The sequence below is a fragment of the Myotis brandtii genome, unplaced genomic scaffold (assembly GCF_000412655.1).
Source record: "Myotis brandtii unplaced genomic scaffold, ASM41265v1 scaffold82, whole genome shotgun sequence".
Classification (NCBI taxonomy): domain Eukaryota; kingdom Metazoa; phylum Chordata; class Mammalia; order Chiroptera; family Vespertilionidae; genus Myotis; species Myotis brandtii.
In genome coordinates, this window is record NW_005371324.1 from 2,147,620 (window position 1) to 2,153,720 (window position 6,101).

A 6,101-nucleotide genomic window follows, 5' to 3' on the forward strand; every position below is an offset into this window, starting at 1 on the left:
AAAAGAGATTTCAGTTTCTCCCAAAAGAGGGGGGCAGAATTTGAAGTTTAAGTCCTGTCAAGTTACAAGTACTTACTAAAAACCTTGAGTTTTCCAAAAGTCTGCTCTAGTAAAGTATAAAATAAAGCCTCCACAATTTCAAGATAAATTGCCAGTAACTTAATTATATGCTTAAGCAAAATTGAACCCTTATCAGAACATAATGAATCCAGGAAATCTACAAATGTTGTTTACAATGTCCAGCATACAACAGAAATTTATAAAATGTGATAATAAGTAAGATATTGTGACCAACTTTTCAGAAAAAAATATATATATACCAGAAATGGTGAAATGATAATCCAGATGTGGAAGTAGCAAACAAAGTCTTTAAAGAAGATATAAAAAATATGTTCAAGAACTTAAAACTTGGTTAAATTGAACATAATTGAAAAATCAACAGCAGCAAACTCAGTAGAAAGTCTAGAATTGAAAATTGCAATATCTGGCATGGTAAATAAAATTACTGGATAAGTTTAATAGAAGAAATAGGAGGCAGAAAAAATGGGTTGATTTTGAAGATAAATTAATAGAAACTATCTAATGTCAAGAACTAGGGAAAAAAATGACTTGAAGAATGGAAGGAATTCCAGTGACCTGTGGAGTAATATTAAATGTTCTAAGATATGTAGAACGAAGAAAAGAGGAATGGAAGAATTGGGGCAGATTTTATCAAATGTGATTAAAAACATCAAATTATAATTTTACAAATCTCTGCAAATCCAAAGCAAGATACATTTTTAAAAGAGCCACATCTCTTTAAACAGATGAAGTAAAGAAATCTTGAAAAAATGAGAAAAAATAATACATTATTAACAGAAGGCGGTGTTTTCTTTGTTTCTGTTTAATAACAGAGCTTTAAAACACATAACGCAAAATCTAAAAGAAAGTTAAAAGTATAGATATCCAACTAAATAATACAATGATAATTACACTATATTGCAGGGGTCCTCAAACTTTTTAAACAGGGGGCCAGTTCACTGTCCCTCAGACTGTTGGAGGGCCGGACTATAGTTTAAAAAAAAACTAGTGGGCTGCTAAGCAACAGGCAGCGGCGGCAAAAACACCTGGTGGGCCAGATAAATGTTTTCGGCGGGCCGAATGTGGCCCGCGGGCCGTAGTTTGAGGACCCTTGCTATATTGTATAGCAATTGAGAGACTACCAAGACAAAATATTAGTAACAATATGAACCAACATTAATCAGCATTTACAGAATATTAGCCATAACAATGATTGTTCATAAAGTAAATCTCAATGAACACAGTTAAAGAACTAGAAATTTTATTTTCTGCTTATCCTAATATATAAAAACCCAGGGTCCATAACGACTGAATGGATGACAGGTCCATCCCCCGGCCCTCAGGCTCCATTGATCAGGGAATGGCTAATCGGGGAACCGGGGTCCCTCAGGCTCCAATGAATCTGTGGCAGCAGCGACTGGTGAGCGGGCAGAAGGCAGACTGCTTGGTCCTCCCCCAGCCCGTAGGCTCACATTGATCAGGGGATGGCTAACAGGGAACCGGAGTGAGTGATGGGGGGACTGGTGAGCAGCTGGAAGGCAGGCCTCTTGGTCCCTCTTCCTGGCCCTCAGACTCCAATCAATCCGTGGTGGAGGCGGGATGGAACTGGGGACTGGCTTCCTTAGTAGTCCTTTAGGTTCAATCTGCAGAGGACAAGCCAGGCACCAACGGACCAGAGCCTCCTGCATGATTCCGACAGCGCTGCCGGCCTCCTGGAACTCAGCCTCGGGCACTGCAGCTGCTTCCCCTCCCTAGATGCTCCACAAGGAAGAAAGGATACTGCCAGTATCCTGGGGCAGCCAGTGGTGACTGACTGCTCTCCCTGTGCTTCCTCCAGGTCACTTGAATTGGCCTCTGCCCTCCCCGCTCCAGATGAAATGTAATCACTGCAAACAGAAGGAATTTAGTAAAAAAACAAAAACCGATGACCAAGAGCATGCTGCAGTCAACGTCCGGAGTCTGGCTCAGGAGAATGGAGAGAAGGGAGAATTCCATAAGTTGGCCGATGCCAAGATATTTCTGAGTGACTGCCTGGCATGTGACAGTTGTGTGACCGCAGAGGAAGGAGTCCAAGTTTCTCAACAGAACACCAAGGTCTTCTTCCATGTTCTGAACCTTAATAAGAAATGTGATACCTCACAGCACAAGATGCTGGCAGTGTCTGTGTGTCCTCAGTCTCTGCCTTATTTTGCTGCTAAATTCAGCCTCAGTGTCACTGATGCAACCAGAAGGCTCCGTGGCTTTCTCAAAAGACTTGGGGCGCACTGTCTTTGACATGAAGGTAGCTGCGGACTTCAGCATCCTGGAAAGTCAGAAGGAATTTGTGCGTCGGTACTGCCAGCACCGTGAGGAAGAGCCCCAGCTACCCATGCTGACCTCCACCTTCACCGGCTGGGACTGATATGTAGAGCGTGTACTGGGTCACCCCACCACCCCCACCTCTGAATAGCCAAGTCTCTCCAGCAGATCATGGGCTCTCTGGCAAAGGATTACTTCACCAGACGGCAGAACCTGTCCCCAGACAAGATTTTCCACATCATTGTGGCCCTGTGTTATGACAAGAAACTGGAGGCCCTTTGAGATGTTCCCACAGCTTTGCATAGTTCCCAGGATGCTGACTGCATGTTAACCTCAGGTGAAATTGTCCAGATCATGGACCAAAGTGACCTCGCCTCGGATGACACCGCCGTGGACACTCTGTTTGGAGACATGAAGGAGAAGAAGGTGAGGCTCCATGAGGGTGCCAGCTCCGACGGGTACCAAGCACACATCTTCAGGCACACGGCCAAGGAGCTGTTCAGCGAGGATGTGGGGGTGCTCACTTACTGCACCCTGAGGAACAAAGACTTCCAGGAGGTCACCCTTGAAAGGGACAGAGGTTCTGCTATGCTTTGAGGCTGCTTACAGTTTTCGGAACATCCAGAAGTGGTCCTGAAGCTGTAGAGGAGCAAGTTCCCCTGCCACTCCGTGGAGGTCCTGGCTTGACCTAAGTGGCAGGGCCCAGGCCCAGGCAGACGGCGGGTGTGCAGACAGGGCACTGCTGCAGCAGATGGAAGGCATCTATGCTGCCATCCTGATGTGGCCCCCGGAGACCAGCGCCCATGTGCAGGAGCTGTACCAGGAGTGGCTGGGGCGGGGGGGGGGCAGGAGGGGGGATGACTCCCCCTGGGCCCAGGCAGCCCTGCACACCGCCTAGCAGGGCCCAGGGCAGCCTGCTAGGACATCAAATGGTAAAGGTCCAGCAGATGCCCAGCCTGCAGGCCGCCTGAGGAGGGGTGTCAGACACATGAAGGAAAGGCTTAGCATCTCTGTCATCACTTTGGTTTTCAGAATTCCCTGCTCCCCATCTGTTGGCTCCCTCCCTCTGAGGGGCACTGTCATCATCACATGAGTGCAACCGGAATATTGTATCTCGAGTGGATTGCCCTAATATATGTATCCTTTTATCCGATTATGAAAAAATCCCAAAGAAAAAGAATGGAGACAGACTTCTGTCCTTTAAGCCTAAAAAAACCCAAAAGTGTCCTGCGAAGAGCCGAGACTTGGTTCTGTCCACGCACCTCAGAGAGATTGGATGAGGAAATAGCCCGGTTTGGCCCTGACTTTACCCATTTATGTTACTCTTGAAGGTGTCTTTGCCACAATATGAATAAACTGCCACCTTTTTGGAATAGGGGCTCATATGTAAGTCTGCATTCCCAACTTTTCTTGAAACAGATCTATGCTCTGCAGCTGTGGCCACCATCCTGAGATCAGGTCCTGTCAACCAGGTCCTGTCGCTGGGAATCAGGGGGCACTGGAGTGGGGGACCCCCACCCCCCTGTGCCCTTTTACATTCAGGGATTGAGCTGAACTCACTTTGGGGGAGGCCTGGCAAGGGTGACAGGTGTCACAGATGGAAGGATGGAGAATGGAGAGGCGGACACCCTGCTCGGTCCCTCCCTGGGTGGGGTCAGGCAGATGTTGGCCAGCCAGCCCGCCCGCCCCACAATTGGGTGAGATAGCGTCCTCTGTGTCCACCTCTCACCCCGTGGGCCCGGCAGCCCTCTGCATTCCATGACAGTGCACTCTGCCCTCACATGCTGCCTGCCCTAAGTGAGAAGGAAGAGAGCAGTTGGCCCACAGACAACTACACAGAAAGATAGGGCTCACAGCTGGTGAGCTCAGTGGCAGTGGCAGGAGCCTCTCCTGCCTCCATGGCAGTGCTTAGGAGCAGTGAGCTGAGTGGTAAGGAGCAGTGAGCAGGTGGGCAGTAAGTGAGCTGAGGGTAAGGAGCAGTGAGCAGGTGGGCAGTAAGGAGCGAGGGGTCCCGGACTGTGAGAGGGATTTCCAACTGCCCCATGGGGAATGGGCCTAAGCCAGCAGGAGGACATCCTCTGAGGGGTCCTGGACTGAGAGAGGGTGCAGGCTGGGCTGAGCCGCCCCCCAGTGCACGAATTTTGTGCACCGGGCCTCTAGTAATATAATAAATTATAAGTTAATGCCAATGTGATATCTAGAAATTCCATGTGCCAACTCATTCCTAAGTCTGACAGCTGCTGGTTTTCTCATTAGTGTCTCTTTCATATTCTCATGCTAGAAGAGCTGGCATACCAGACAAGTGGCTACTTTTTTATTATTTTTTGTTGTTGTTGTTGGATGCTTGCCAAAATTCCATAGCCCATGCTCTTCTTTTGCACCATTTCATGAGCTTAAATAGTCATAATGTATTCTGCTTAATACTTTCTGGCAAAGGTTATTAGAAATAACTAGGCAATCATCTTTCAGCCATACACCATTCACCATTGTAAAATACCCTCCCGGATGCTCCCATATGCCCATTAGGCTTTTTTAAAAGTTTCTTTTACTTTGTAAGCCAACCTACTTATAATAAAATTAATATGTTGCTAACATCAGGTCCATGGCTATCTTCTACACCATCCATCTGGACTTACCTTCCATAATAGGAAAAATTTTATGAATGGTTTCAATCTGTTTTTCCAGACCTGTGATATTCTAGACAACACTCCCAAAGTTAAAGAATTTTATACATGAACTGCAACAGGCACTTCTAAAGCATTGGGCACATTATCAAATTTGAAATTTAAGATCATGTTTATGCTGAAAATTAGAGTTGTTTATTATAGAGGGGTCTTCTATGTTCTTCCATTTGATGATCCTAAGTTTTGAGAGTATTTTCTTTTATTATTGAACTAGAAGCCCAATGCACAGATTTGTGCATGGGTGGGGTCCCTTAGCCTGACCTGTGTCCTCTCGCAACCCAGGACCCCTCAGGGGATGTCGGACTGCCAAGTTTTGGCCCAATCCTCGCAGGCTGACATCCAAGGGATGCAGCAGTGCCGAAGCAGCAGGAGGCTGGGCGCAGCTCTGCTGCCGCTCATCCTGGCCCCACAGTGCCTGCCACCACCGCCTCCGCCACTCCACTGGGTAGCACTGCTGTGGAGGCGGGAGGGGCTCCCGCCGCCAAAGCTTCACTTGCCAGCCATGAGTCTGGCTTCTGGGCTGAGTGGCACTCTTGCTGTGGGAGCTCACTGACCACCAGGGGGCAGCTCCTGCATTGAGCGTCTGCCCCCTAGTGGTCAGTGCCAACCAGTCGACCTGTCGTTCCAGTCATTCTGGTCGCTCAGTCATAATGGTCAGTAGGCTTTTATATAGATAACTTACACAAATGCTATTCTTGCTACTATTTAGGTTTGATATCCAGGAACCAGAGCTGGTACCTGGCCAAGACATTTACTTAGGAGAACTTTCAAGAGAAAGAAGGTGAAGGGAGAAGCATAAACTATAGGGAAAAGCCAAGCAGGAGTGTTGTTTTTAGCTAACTACTTGCTTCAGCAAGATTCCATGAAGACATTTGCAGCACTAATTGAACCAGAGTTGTTTTCCCTGAGGGCAAGGGAGACAACCTTCTGTATCACCATGTAAGAAAGTCATTGGCTGTGGTCATCTGACAGTTGCTGGACAGATAATGGCCCACTTGAACAATTGAGCAGCTCCTGTACAGCCAGGAAAAATTCTTCAGAAAAGGTGGTACCTTTGAT

At 47.3% G+C, this 6,101-nt stretch overlaps 1 pseudogene; it reads left to right on the forward strand.

Annotated features, from left to right (window-relative positions):
- The first annotated feature begins 1,932 nt into the window (after positions 1 to 1,932).
- On the forward strand, positions 1,933 to 5,827 carry LOC102258410 (annotated as a pseudogene).
- Positions 5,828 to 6,101: the final 274 nt, after the last annotated feature.